The sequence below is a fragment of the Micropterus dolomieu genome, linkage group LG22 (assembly GCF_021292245.1).
Source record: "Micropterus dolomieu isolate WLL.071019.BEF.003 ecotype Adirondacks linkage group LG22, ASM2129224v1, whole genome shotgun sequence".
NCBI lineage: Eukaryota > Metazoa > Chordata > Actinopteri > Centrarchiformes > Centrarchidae > Micropterus > Micropterus dolomieu.
Genome location: NC_060171.1, coordinates 22,159,270 through 22,174,729, shown reverse-complemented (window position 1 = coordinate 22,174,729; position 15,460 = coordinate 22,159,270). Strand labels below are relative to the sequence as shown.

Here is a 15,460-nt window from a genome sequence, read left to right as displayed (position 1 = left end):
TACTGAGAAAGCGCTACACACATTTAATTATCTGTTAAGTTCTGTGTGTGTAGCATGAAGAGACTACACACTTTTATGTATACAACCTTGATATTTAAACATACATCTCATATTACGTGCACATATAAAACTGAAAGATAGCGTGATGCCTTTGGCCTGCCGATTTCATTCCCACGTTTGCCCTAAGTAAAATAAGATGGGTTTCTAATTGGTGCAGGAAAGCTGCTATGAATGGAGCCATTAAATCAAGGTTTATTACATTTGACTATGAGGAGAATGTGTCTTACTGAAATAACAATTTTGCACGTTTATTACCCACAGCTAATCCCATCTGTGCCAGGTTAGACCTGTTTCACAATCAGATTTGACACTTCAGTGCTGTGAGGGCCTTGTTATAGAAAATGCCCATTTGGTGGCAAACACTGCTTTTTACCCATTAAAATAAAAAGATATTTGCCAAACCTTTCTTCTCATAGTAAGTGTCTCCGGTCACTTGCTTGTTTGTTTCAACTACATTTGTTAAGGACTGTAGGAAGTGAGGACTCTACTGCGGACACTGAAGCTGGAGTAGAAGCAAAAAACTGTGGTTTATTGACAGACTCAAAAACTGTGCGATGATGAAATCCAGGCATAGAGTCTGAGAGCGGGCAGGCAGGAATAGTGAGCTAGGCGGGCAGCAGACAGAGTGCTCGTAGACCAGTGCAGGCAAACAGAATGCACTTCAGAACGAAGACCTGAGGCACATACAAGACAAACACAGGAGTCATGAAAAGAGTAAAATGAGCAATCAAAAAAGTACTTAGCAGGTTTCAAGTTTGGCTGTACAACTACTGTGAACAGACGATCCGGCGAGTGCTGAGTCGGTGTTTAAGTATTATCTTTATTATGGAAAGACCGTGAAGTGTGAAGAGGAGACACAGGTAATTCAATGATTGGAGCTAGGATCGCTACACCCAGTTTGAGCTGTGTTTGAAAACCAGATTTTTTTTTTCAGAGCACACACAAAATGGAGAGTTAGCACAATTGGAAATAATCACTGAATTTAACAAAAAAAATTGTTCGTTTTGGAGACATCACCTATCAACCTATTCTGTCATTTCTATATGAGGACGTGTTGATCACACAGACAGGGCAGATGTCCAGGTGCTTGCTGCAGGGGTACTAATAAAATACAATACTTTACAGTAAATGTTAGTTATGTTAATGTAGTGTAGTGGAAATACTTTTAATAATGCATGTATAAAACTACACAGTGAATGCTTTTTCTTATGTGTAAAAGAAGGAATGTTGTAGCTTACAATAGAGTACATGGCATTGTCCAAGGAAAACTAATCAACTGATGCATTCTATTTCATCAGGATCTGGGGAACCATCCATCACACTTGGGGGGACAAACAAAAAATACTGTACTCATGTAAATTAAAGTCCTGGAGAGCCTCTGGCTCAGGATAGATAATTTTCATTCACTTAATTTATTTCTTCACAACTCTTCATTGGTGAGCCGGCAACTTGACTACAATTACTAAACGAAAATATTGGGACCATGTCTCCCTGAAATCAAGGGTGTGTGTCCACATATTTGAACCTGTGAAGAATCTGTGAGTATGTGTTATGTATGCGTATGTATATAAATAACTATGTATATATTGTTTTATTTTATATTTTACAATATTCTAATATACATTATCTGTTATGTTATATGTGTGTAGCATGAAGGGACTACAAATTTTAATTTCATTGTACAACCTCCTGTTGTATAATGATAAATAAACCGCCTTGATACCTTGTTACTATCATTAATTAGCTTTATGAAGGACACTTTGACTTGGCCTATGCTATGCTGAAGCCAACTGCAATGGAAGTAAACTCTGCAGCAAATTATAGCAAGTGGTAGTCACCTTATCCTATACCTTTGGAAATGAAAAATGTATCCCATGTTTACAAGATCCTCACTTCGCCCTGGTTGTTTATCAGTCAAAAACAAGATTTGCATGTTTTAGGAAAGAGAGATGAAAAATCTGGATTATATTCAGTTAAGCCTATTAATGTTGAAAGCTATAGATTTGTAATAAGATGGAAGGGCTAAGCTTTACCTTCAGCCTGTTTCTGTGAGATTGTAAAGGTAATCTAAACAAGACACTCCAGGTGATTAGGAGAATAAACTAAGCATCTATTCACTCAAAACACCTTGCAACCATAAAATCCTGCAGTATACCTCCAGATTGTGACAAGTAAATATGAGAAGATCTAACTGGGTGGTTTAGATTCAAGTCATAGTTGTTCATGTTTTTTGAATATTTAGTTTTTAGTTTCTTAATACTTGAAATGTGTTTGATGGTTCAGCAGTAATGATTGTTGTCCCCTCAAAAAGGTCTTCAGTTTAAATCCTGGCCCTGCTTTTCTACAGGAAAAGTGCATGTTCTCCTCATAGTCAGATGGGATTCCTGGATGGGCTGTGATTATCTCCTATGTCAGGTTAATTAGTGCTTTAAATTACACTTAAGTGACAGCCCCGCAATAATGTGACTGTGTCTGTCCAAGATGTTTACACCTTTCAGTCAATGGCATGAGGAGAACCACACTCTGTTGTTAGGGGATGTCATTAAAATTATCGTAAGGGTTAGAGATCGGGGCACTTTGAAATTATAAAGGACATAATGAGACAGTTGAGTGGTGTCAATTCAGGCTTGAGTTATAACTATCTATGTATACACTTTCAGTTAGAGCGTATATTAATTACAGACGTAAACTGTCAAATGGCATTGTACTTTGATGTAACCATGTAGGCTTAGGGCATGCACACTCCCTGAGGCATCCGCAATGCATGACAGCCAAAAAGAGGATTTTAAGTTGAAGATGCTATTCCTCTGCCACCATTGCTATACGAACAGCAATAAACTGAGGAAAGGACTAATGTGGGGAGGGTCAGACATCCTGCAACAGATGCCATCAAAGAAGTGACATATTCCTGGCAGAACCTCTCTTCTCCAGACAAGCAGACTTCTTGGTGAAAATGATGCCATATGGTATAGAAGAGGGTTATGACAAAACTGAGAACACACAATAGGGGAATTAAAGATCTTTCAACTTTTAAAACATCTAAAATATTACGGAAAACATTTTAGACAAAGTAGCACTATCATAATCTGTGTACTGTTTTCTTTGTTAATGGACTTAGTTGCCAATATATTAGATTAGATTGTCTTATTTGCTGTTCCTCCAGCAAATGAAAACCAGAAAAAGAATGCTCAAAGTGTTGTCTTGGGCAGAGAAATACATCTAAGTATGCGTATTAATCTAGCAGCAGGTTCTATGGAGTGAGAGGGTTTGAAAGCAACAGAAAACTGTAGGCTTGTAACTTGGACACAGAAAGGCACACATGCTCAAAGACCATCAAACTTTCACACAACATGCCTACATACAGTATCCATACACATTCAATGTATGGTCCCTTTACAGATACAAGAAATGTCTCATTAAGTATTGGATCTACATTTCACTTTACACATGTGTAGGTAATGCATCAAGTCAACGCTCACCATCCTTCTTTGTTTAAATATTTGCATACACAGTGCAGTGTAAGTTCCTATAATGAGACACATGGAGTACAGTAAATATACAGGACCTGATAGATAATCTGTTTTAAGGAAGAATGTCAGTAAAATATTGTACAACTGACTGAGCACAGTTTTTGACTTCTCTGTGCAACTGCAATATTTGAAAGTAAATCCTCACTGATGGGCTTGAACATGATATGTTATCATTGCTTTTGCAGGAATGTTGTGAAAGGGCTTTTCCAGGCATCATGAATGCAGTGTTTGACTGCACCAACACCAGTAGCCTTTATCTCTTCACTTTTCACAGATCTATGCATTTAAAAGGATTTTGGCTAGGGCAATTATTACTGGTAGAGGCAAATGCTAGGAAGAGAGATGAAGTGGAACAGAAACTTGAGGAAACATTGCCCAGAAGGAGTAAGCTGGAGGGGGGGATTTGACTGCAGAGAAAAGCGTAGAGAGGGAATGAAAGAGAGTTTTTAGCTGAGACGAGCAGCCAGTATAAGTCACTCTGTCATTTGGTCAGGGGGTCCTGAGAATTTTGAAGCACTTTATTGAACATGGCATTATTGTACACAGCTGCAAGACTCCATAAGCCTTGTGGTTCCCTCGTTTTATGTTTACTTCAGGAGCTAAAGCATCTCTCTCCCATGCCAGCAGCCATTTAATCTTAACTCAGTGCAGGACTGAGCAGCAGACGTACTGGACTAATTCATGATAAGCTGCAACCAGGTTATCACAAATTACATACCTCTTTTAATTATTTTAAGAGTAATGGAAAGGACACATAATAATCACAAGAAGTACAAAGCTGAGCTGAGTCAAAGAATAAGTTTATATTAATTCAATAAACTAGGAAATACATACTGTGTTCTCTTTTATTGCCTAGGCTGTGACATTTTATGTATGGTTTCCAGCTCATAGGTGACTCATGAAACATGAAATAATTTTAGTCTGGATATATATAACTATGTTAATCCAAACTGTTGATGATCATATGCTCATATATATGATGACGAAAGAGGTATTTATTATTTGACCTCTTAAAGATAGCTTCTGCAGCATTTTCTCATATAGTTGTCTTTATCTGCCTTTCTAGAAAGCTGAAATACAAAGGTTTTCTATCTATCTTTCCATCTAAAATAAATATGTATCTACAACTGCATTATATTCTAATTTGAGAATATACAGATAGCAAAAGGCCAGTTAGTTCAGTTTAGTTTACATTTCCTCTCTTTCACAGCATTATTTCCATCAGTACAAAAACAATCATGCCTGAATATCCCATCTATCATGAATCATGTCTTGTTTTGTTCATCCTGCAAGCCAAGGACATTGCCAGGGTTTTTATCAGGTAAATTTTCATATGATAAATGACATCACTAAAACCACAAAATTAGGGTACATTTTAGTGGTAACGTTAAAGATGTGTGCATCTAGGGGGTGATTTAGAAATATATGATCCATGGTGGTTAATTGTCTCATTTATTAATTGATAAACATTAATGACACAGAGGATTTATGTGCACACTGAAGGACAGGCGGTATTGACTTTGTGACGTAATTGTAATACAAATCAGCACAGTGTGTGACAAAGCATCCAAATACATGAATTCATCATGACTCTGTGTCACCTTTACCTTAAATGATAAATAAATGTAATATCTCATATTATCCTTTATTAATAGGAATTTTATCAGGTCGATTTATTCTTATAGTTTTATGCAGGTAATAATCTGCATGTAAAACCATTTAAACAGATACTTATTCATTTAATACATCTACAACAATAGAAGTACAGAAAAAAGAATAATGTGACGATGAAACTCTCTTTGTTCAATCAGTGGATGTTGACACACTCATGTTGGACCTGGTTTGGACAACTTCATTCTGTCCTAAGTCTGGCATTGGCAACATCATATAGCAGGGGTTCTCAGTCAGCAAAAACAGTCCACAATTCATCCTGAGTGGTCCCTGAGCTGCCTTAAACAGGACAGGTGCACGCCATACCGCACCACATTGCAAGCAAATCTACCAGGCCTTTTTTTAGTCCTGTCCAGAGTTCAGGTTCATTACAAGAGGAGAAACTAATGAGAGAAACTTTAAAGAGGAGTCCGAAAAAGCTGAGTCATCAAGAGGGCATGGTAAAAATATGCTAAGCAAAGTAGCACATTTCAAACACTGTATGCCTCCAAAAATCAGATTACACAGGGCAGCTATAAAAACTTTTGTAGTGTTAGCTAAATGTGGGAAATCATTCACAGATAGGGAATACATAAAGGAGGCTTTCCTCAACATTGCAAAAGTTTTGTTTGATGGTTTGCTGAATAAAGACACCGTGATATCCAGGATTAAAGACTTGTTTCTGTCTGCAAGAATATATGCACCGGTGTTCAGTGTGGCTGTGGGAGAAAGTGTGTGGGGACATCATTGACATTCAACATCTTGCTGTTGGCTGACAACAGACAATTCAGAGGCATGTGTGAACCTGAAAATATCAACATACTGACTGAGCAGCGAAAGGCAGGGACAGGGATCGCACTAACTGGTCACCCTGTTATTCTCTTCCCAATCAAAACCTATAACTCGTCGTGCCAAAGTAATCAACTGTTCTCACCTTTTGCTAAAGACATATTCTACTGCTTCTATCCTCTGAGAATGGTCTCCAACTTGGTGCTGTGTTGACATCTGGAAACATCTGGCCAGCGATCTCAGCACTGGTCAACACAGATACTGACAATCTTTAACAGGATATTCTGAGAGAAGTAAGCACTCCACTTCCCTCCTGTTAAAGCAGAAAACTTTGTCTGCTGTGAACCTACCCTTCTTCTATTACCTAGCAACCAACTCAAAGAAGCTCAGCCACATGGTCAGCTACCTGTGATCTACAAAATACTTCAAACAAACCACCTATATAGCTTAGTGAGGGATCTAGCAGCCAATAAACTCCATCAACCAAACAGGTGGATCCCAGATGGAAGCATGCAGGCTTTTGGGAGTCTCCAGACAGACCACAGATTTTGTCCTGCTGTCACCTGTCACCACCAGCTCAATATATACTGCAAGATTGTCCCTTTGGCAATATTAAATATTTCCATTATTGTCATATATGAAAGCATGTAGTTAATCTTTTTCACTTTAGAAATCATTTTCGGATTACCCTACTGATAAATGAGGGTCAGGTCAGGTCCATCTCTGGTGACACCATGGGTCAGTATTAAATTTTAATCTTTAATCAATACTTTGACCCACCGTGCCAATTAGGGTTCTTTGCAAACCGTGTTAATATTTAGGATTATTGCTGTTGTTGTTGTCTTTTTTAACCACCTAAGATCCCACTGATATTCCAGAGTTTCTCGCAAAATAAAATGTGAAATGAAATGAAACAAATAAATCTGAATATATAAAAGAGGCACCATATCCATTATCCTAAAGTATGAATATCTCTAAATTAAAAATGCTGAATGGACAGACAAGACCTGATAATACCTGCAATTTACCCCAGTGTCTATCTGTGTATGTACACTTCTATTTATCTTGATGTGATGTTTTGTACAACCAAAAGAGGAGACAATTAAGTCATCAGGAGCTTCCTCCTGCAATGTCAATCTCAGATGTGGTGGAATTCGATGTGTCATGTTTAGAGGGAGTCTTAAATCCTTCATGCCAAGATTTGAGGAGGCAGGATTACTCAAACATCTTTCAAGTTTGTGGGCCCCGCTTATTACTCATTTGTCTCTATTTTGTTTTTGCTTTCCTTATGTCAGTCCTTTCTACCAATAATGCGAGGTTGAGGAGCCATTTAAGTACTACTTGTCACTGGTTTCTTTCTGGCTTCTTCCTTCGCTGTCCCCTTATTTTTGGTGAATACCCTCCCTTCTCATTACTGTCATCACATAGTCGCATTGCTCAAAGAGGACAAGAAAGGGCTGAAAACAAATGACAACAATTGAAAATCAATCTGTGTCTATGTAACACAATTTCATTCTCCATTTAAAAAATGTAATCCAGTTTTTAAATTCAAATTTAGGTCTGATAAGTGTAATACATGTGTATCACAAATGTGTGCTGAGTCATTACTGTAAAACATTGATTAATAGCCTGGGCTTTTATTTGCTAAAATCACTGAATTGACCCTGCCTATATTTGGGACAGGCGTCCCTATGGGACAGGCCTTTAATTCCTCTCGCACAAAACTGAAACAGGCTACTATGAAACAGTTTATGTCAATATTTCAAACAGAATATTACTTATAAAAATGAAAAATTATCATTATTAAACATCTAAGCAGTTTAGAAGCAGCTAAAGGGGGCGACCCAGCAGGGTTTAAGAGTTTTTATACATCCAAAGAACTTATATAAAATTCAGTCCAGGCGTTTAATGGAGACTGCGTTTATTTGTCAAAATGTGTTCCCACACCAGGCCAGTAAACGGGGTAGACGGCTATTTTGGACTCTATTTTTGGGCTATTAATTGAAGTTTTATGGTAATTACATAATATATTTAGTGAATATTGTGGAGTAGAGTGGTTTCTCATAAGAAATTTGACCCTGATAATAACACGTCAGGAGATCAAAGTTTTTACAATACATTCCCTGGGGACCATGAATGTACCAAGAACTAAAAAAACAACTAAAAAGTCAAACTTATGGTGGCTGTGAAGAAAAATCAGAGCATCACCAAAGTGAGCAGGATTCTTTACCTAGGCAATATAGATATATGTACCAAATTTTGTGCCAATCCATGAAGTAGATGTTGGAATATATAAACTCGACCTGCTGGTGGCACAAGAGAAAAACTTATTAATTTACTAACCCTCCCGTTTTTCACTGCCCTCCCCCGGCTTCCTCCAGGCTCACAGCAATGTGTTTAATGTTACGGTAGTTGAGTGGTGGAGGCTACGCTGTTGACAGACATGATTGTAGATTTATTTCTGAAATAGCGTGGCAGTCCTATCATTTCTTCGTAGTTCATCACTTCTAAATGGCCGTTGCTAAATTAGCCAAAAAGCTAACTAATGCCATGTTTATAAGTGGAACAGCGCTAACGTTAATGAGCCATTAAACTATAGTGTTTAACATGTTCTTAATATATCTGTGATCCGCTATTCTGTAGTTACACTTGGTGCGTCAGAAATAATCAAACCAGAGGGAACATGTAAATAGGTGAGCTAAACAAGTATCTAACACGGCTTTCTGTCAGACAAAGATCTCTAGCTCCTCTTTCAAATGTGAAACTTTTAGTTATACTGTAGTTGAGTGAAATCTAAAGTATTCGTTGCAGACAGTCATCTAGTATTAGATGCATTCAACAGCAGGTCACTGTATTGTAGACGGCATGTTTTACAGCGATATGGTGGTTGAGAAATGGTTGCTCGTAGCTTTGGATAGAATTAAAGATTGCTGATATACAGGAAAGGGCTCTGCTATACTACAGTATATAAAGCGGAGACATCAGTAGAGACTGGAGAGAGACCACAACACCAACAACACCAAAGATATGTGGCAGGCCATCAAAAACATCACAGCCTACAAAAGCAGGAGCTCCCCCATCATGTGTGAGACCACATTACCACATGAACTTAACACCTTTTATGCTCGCTTTGATCTCCTCAACAAGGACTCAGCTGTAAAGTCTACTCCACCTCCAGAGGACCGGCCACTGTCAGTATCCACAGCAGATGTGAGCAGAGTCCTGCTGAGAGTGAATATGAGTAAATCAGCTGGGCCTGATAACATTCCTGGGCGTGTACTAAAAACCTGTGCCAATCAGCTAGTTGATGTTGTTACTGACATTTTCAACATCTCACTGTCTCAGGAGAGGGTTGCCACCTGCTTCAGCAAAATAGAGGAGCTGATTGTTGATTTTAGGAAGAAGGAGATAAAGACACACACTCCTGTCTACATCAGTAGGGCTGAGGTGGAGCAGGTGAATAGTTTCAAGTTCCTGGGAATCAGCATCATGGACAACTGGACATGGTCGTCTCACATCTCCACGCTGGTGAAGAAAGCTCAGAAACGACTGTATTTCTTGAGGAAGCTTAAGAAGGCAAAATTCCCACACCAAGTTCTTGTCAGCTTTTACAGAGGAGCAATAGAAAGCATCCTGACAGGGAGCATCACAAACTGGCATAGGATATGTACAGCCCAGGACCGGAGGGCACTGCAGCGGGTGATTAAAACTGCCCAGAATATCATTGGTATCCATCTCCTGAGCCTAATATCGGTGAGGCGAGGTGCCTGCGCAGAGCCCAAAGGATACTAAAGGACAGTACCCACCCAGCTACAGCCTGTTCACACTGCAGCCTTCTGGGAAGAGATATAGAAGTTTCTGCTGCCACACCACCAGATTGCAGAGCAGCTTTTTCCCCCAAGCCATCAGACTCTTAAACTCTAGTTCATCCTCAGCACTGCTCCAGTGTAGTTTATTTCTGTTACCATTTTTCATAATTGAATCTTTATTAATGTTTACTGTCTGCTATGTAGCAGAAGGGAGTTACAAAACTCAATTTCACTCTACAACTTGTTGTGACAATAAAATCTACCTACCTACCTATCCAGATAATTTTCAAAATCAAAATATCGGCTCATAAATTGGCTCTTTTTCACTTTAATATTGGCATTGGCATCTGCCCCAAAAACCCATATCAGTCTGGCTCTAATTTATATTCCTGGTACCTTTGAAACAAGCAAACAGCACACATTCACTGCATCGCCGAGATTAATCAGCAGAGAATATTAAAAAAGAAAACGGACTTCTCTTTGCAACAAAAATAAAGACTGCAAAACAAGCATTTCAGTAATTTGTTAGATTTTTGGCTTGAAAGTGGATATCAGGCAAGATGAACTAACATTGCTGGTTGGCAGACAGAATCAGTGTTCTGTCACTACACTCTGTCTTGTTCCATTATAAAAGCCCAGTCAGATGGTGCTCTATTTCTAGTTTTATTTTTCCACAGCTTGATAAACCCGAGAGGGTTTGTTTGGTAGCACTTTGTAGGAGAAACACTACTTTAAAAAACACTCATCATAGGGACACCACCCTGTTATTAACAGGGAAATTAAACCAAATTAATTAAAATTCAATTATTAATTTAATCAAGCTCTTTGGCTTCTAAAAAACATGTTCTCCTGCTAGTCTCTGTTCTGCTGCTCTCATGCTGTCTACTCTCCTCTCCTGCTCTGCTCTCCTCTTCTGTCCAAAAACAACAATAAAGCGCTTGTGCACAGCAGTGATAGGGGCAGGGGGTAGGGGCAGAGAGAGTTCTATACCCCTTCTCAAGAGTATAAACAGAGAAGAAAGTTGTATGACAAGGCAAGGGTGAAGGCTGCAGGCGCCAAGTCCGGTGGCTGTAGTTGCTTTTCTCTGGCTGCTTAAAGTTGGAACCACTTTTGTCTGATCTTCTGGCATTTTCCTTTGCAAATGCCGCGAGATCAGTCATTGATCTCAGCTCACACAGGTAGAATGTGTCCGACTCGACTTGATCTAGTCAGCGAAAGTCGGCTGCAGTCCTCTCGAACGCACCTAATATTTCTTCCTCACCAGCTTTGCGCAGCACTCCCTGCGATTGGCTAGTACTCGTCTCTGTTGGGTTATGATGGCTGAGGTTAGGATTAGCCAATCAGAGGCAGAGTAGGGGCAGGCTCAAAGCTGGTGGGGGGGGGAATAAGACCATGGAAACAGCCTGGCTCTGTCCACATGTAATAATGGTGGTTGGAGTGAAAGATCCATGCGTTTTAAGGCTTGTTAGATGTCAAAACACTGTATAATTGTTCATAAGATTACGAGAAACTATATAACAACTCTGGAAAGTAGTGCGCCAAAAATTATTTTATCTTGCATGACAACAAAAATCATAATTTAACAGTCAAGTTTCAGAGTCTACCAGAAATGTGTATTAGTAGTAATAATGTGTATCTTGGCAATTCAGTGCTTTGCCAGATGCTGTGTAAATTTTTTAGCCAACAGACCCTGCAATATTTTCTGAAACCCCCTGTGCTGACTCCCAATCCTCTGCGTCGATTAATAAGCATGGTTGTGTTTATTTAAAGTAGTGCTAATGCCAGTTTGAACACTTCCTAAGACTGCTGTGTGACTATAGATTGTTTTAAATATATATTACAATTACTTACACAGGAGTAACATCTCCAATGCCGTCTGGCATAGAGTGTTGCATAGTGATCCCTTTCCAATTTATCCTCTTCCCAACATCATCATGGAACATGTGGGCAAGGATGTACCACGTGGAACGTTTTCTGTTGTGGCCCCTCTGGCTTCCAGGAATAAAATCTAAAATGAAAATTAAAAAAGTACAAAAAATATCTTTTTTTTTTTTTATCATGTAACCAGGTGTAAATACTGTGTTAATTAGATTTTTTTTGTTATTCCCAAGACCTTGGTAACCATGTATGTATATAGTCCAACAACTTCAACAGAATGAGACATCCTCTACTAAAACCATCAGCTGATCCACAGTTTCAGTAGAAAATAAATAAAATACTAACAAAATATATATAATACAGTGTTTCCCACACATGGTAGATGGCCCAGGTAGATTAACAGCTGTCCAACTAAATTTGGTGACCCATTTTAAAATCGTTTTTGATAGCAGCGCTGCGCAGCGCATATTCGCTCCGCAGATCCTCTCACTCGGTCGCTCTCTCTCTCTCTCTCCCCCTCGCTCTCTCAAACACTGACAACAGACCCGTCTGTGAATTGAATGGTTGGCATCAGAAACAACGCTGCACAAATCTGTCCAACACAACGCTGTTATTAGCAAGCATGTAAGGAGCCCAGCTAATAAGGAGAGCTAAGTTAACTTTGGAAAACAGCTGTCGAAGTTAGCACGCTATAACTGGTAGTCAACAGGTGCGTTTGAGATAACTGGCTGACTTTCGCCGACTTCATAGCTAGGGGAATAAAAACAGCGGCGTCATGTCAGACACAATCTACCTCTGGTCGACTGCATGAGCAGGACTTGCTCCTACAAGGTCTAGTGAAGTTTTGCAGCGCAGGTGTCGTGCTGAATTCTGCCTGCCTGCCGTGAATTGCATTCACCTCGCGGGAGGTAACGCTCATTTATACTGAGAAAAGAGGTGGATGCAAATCTCGGCAGGTAACGTTAGCCTACAACATCCGTGATGCCGAATTATGCATTCACTTATTAAGGTCCTTTTCAGACACTTTGCTGTTCACATTGTTTGAACGTGGTTAACGCCACGTTTTTGCTGAATTTCAAGAAATGGTAACCTACTTTTACGAAGTGTAATAATATGTTAACAATTCTTAAAGTTCTAAAAATATATGCTGATCAGTTATCACTATTGATGAACCCCATAAAGAATAGTAGAGAAAGAGAAAAAATAGAGAAAGCCTCATTCTGTTGGAGTTGTTGGAGCTACATTAACACTCAATTGGTCAACTTAAATCATTGAATAAACGTTTGTTAGCGACAACTGATATGACTTGATCTTTCTCATTTAAAACAGCGACATGGTCGGCTAAAAGGGGGATAGCGCTATCTGAATATTTTGTAACGTTACACTGAGCCAGAGATGTTTAGAGCTTATAAGGACATTGACTGTGCTATCATGGCTTTCAAAACTCAAAAGTCGCTCAGTGCACTGAAACAGTTTTTCACACTGTCACACTAAAGAATTATGCTAACTGACACATGCACTTAAAATGCTTAAATTTTAGAGCCCTGTGGTTATTTCCTTTCTTACATCAAAGAAAAAATAAGTGGACCATTGTCAGTATTTGACAAAATACTAATTTAGTCAGCTAAATCGAGTCTAATACTGTATTACTTACTTTACACCGATGGCAGGAAAGGGTGAGAAGCAGGCATTCCCCAAATCAGACTGGCGCCACTTGTGAATGAGCTGTATGCTGCAGCAAAGCACAGTATAATGCAAACAAGTTAGATGCCACTCCAAATTAAATTTAAGACCAATTTTACAATAACCAAAGTTGAAGAAAAGAAAAATGCCAAATGAGAAAAAAAAACATGAACTGACATCAAAGCTGCTAACATTACTTAGTGTTTAGGGATTTATGCCTAAATGTTGATTTAATAATCTGAAAGATTGCAGATGCACAGTGTATCTTTCAATGTGAGTAAACTTCCCACGGATGACATTTCCGATGTAAAACTGCCATTTATGTCCATAAATCCTCTTAAAGGTCGCAGAAAAAACACTGAAGTTAAGGTTAACTGTTAGTTAACTTAACCTGCCTGAGAAATAATCACAGTTCAAGTTTTCTTCAGTAATAAAGTCATCAGGCTATGCAAACTGTAAGGTTTACTGCTAAGTTAATAACATTGGCTTTTTTGGTATACTTTTTAATGGCATCAATTTAACAAAATATTATCAAATATCAGCTAAAAACGGACTCAAAAGAGTAATGTTAATGGTTAAGTTATACTAGAAGCTGCTATCTAAGTTAGGCTATCAGATTAGCTTAGCTTGTTACTACTAGAGGGGTGAATTATACTTATATACATATGCCCTCATGACAGGCTTAAAATGACTGACCACTGCAGTTAACTGATGTTAGAATCACTCCTCTCACAGAAAGAAACATCTCATCCAAATCGGGCTTTTAACTCTAAAGCTAGCTTAACATTAATGCTAAGGTGCTGTAACACGAGCTAACTTAGCTTGCCATAATCAGATATTGTCTGAATTAAAACGGCAACCAAAGCAACATTGTCTATGACCGGTGAAGTTATTAATTTTACCGGCTAGGCAAGTGTACAAACAAATCAGGTTTTGACAGCACAGTTTAACGTTACTTACCGTGTCCGTGTCCTCCAAGAGAGCTACCGATTCCCACTGCAAGCGCTCTGCTGTCTGTGAGAATAACGGTCAGCGACGGTTAAGAATTTTTAAAACAGTTCGATGTGCGAAGCCGCCTGGTGTCCGCAGTTAGTCCGCTGTCTGGAGGCGGACCGGATCCGGTGCACGTGGCCAAAACGGGTGAGAGCGTACGGCGGATGTGCCGGCTTGAAGGTGGATCCGCCCCCAGTCCTCTTCTATCTGGGTGTGGATCACACAATCCTTTTATCTCGCCTTGAACACTGTGTAGGTATCAAAGGTATTGCCTTGAAATGGTTTCAGTCATACCTGACTGATAGGAGCTTCTCTGTTCATTTAGCTGAACACTCTTCGTCAGCTGCTCCTCTCACCTGCGGGGTCCCTCAAGGCTCTATTTTGGGCCCTATCCTCTTCTCACTGTATATGCTGCCACTGGGTTCCATTTTCCAGAAACATAACATCTCCTATCACTGTGTTGCTGATGATGTCCAAATCTACTTCCCTATGAAATCCATAACCAAAGAGTCTGTGCAACCATTGTTAGACTGCTTAAAGGAGGTAAAAACCTGGATGGAGTTAAACTTCCTCACTCTGAATGAAAATAAAACAGAGATCATCACGTGTGGACGTTTAGACGTACTGGGTGACCCTCTTGGCACTTTGGGCCCCTTAGCCTCCCAAAATCGATCCTCTATTAAAAATCTTGGTGTTATTTTTGACACCTCATTCACGTTCAATAAGCAAATCAGTGCAGTCGTCAAGACCAGCTTCTTCCAGTTAAGACTTTTAGCTAAAATAAAGGCTTATCTTCCTCCCAAAGACCCTGAAAGTGTCATCCATGCTTTTATTACTGCTCGGCTGGATTACTGTAATTCATTATACATGGGTCTAAATCAGAAATATTTAAATCGCCTCCAGTTAGTCCAAAACGCAGCTGCTCGCCTTTTAACAAAAACAAAAAAGTGTGAACACATAACGCCTGTCTTGGCCTCCCTCCACTGGCTACCTGTCCATTATAGGATAGATTTTAAGGCCTTAAATGGTCTGGTGCCACCTTATCTAGCTGATCTCTTATGCCACCAT

The 15,460-nt window shown here is 39.3% G+C and overlaps 1 long non-coding RNA gene across 1 annotated transcript; it reads right to left on the bottom strand.

Annotated features, from left to right (window-relative positions):
- Positions 1-563: 563 nt before the first annotated feature.
- Positions 564-14,420, bottom strand: LOC123961160. The gene is made up of 4 exons (XR_006822674.1): positions 14,360-14,420; positions 13,371-13,448; positions 11,690-11,846; positions 564-734 (listed from the first exon to the last, which is right to left on the bottom strand). It is a non-coding gene; the product is annotated as an uncharacterized LOC123961160 (long non-coding RNA).
- Positions 14,421-15,460: the final 1,040 nt, after the last annotated feature.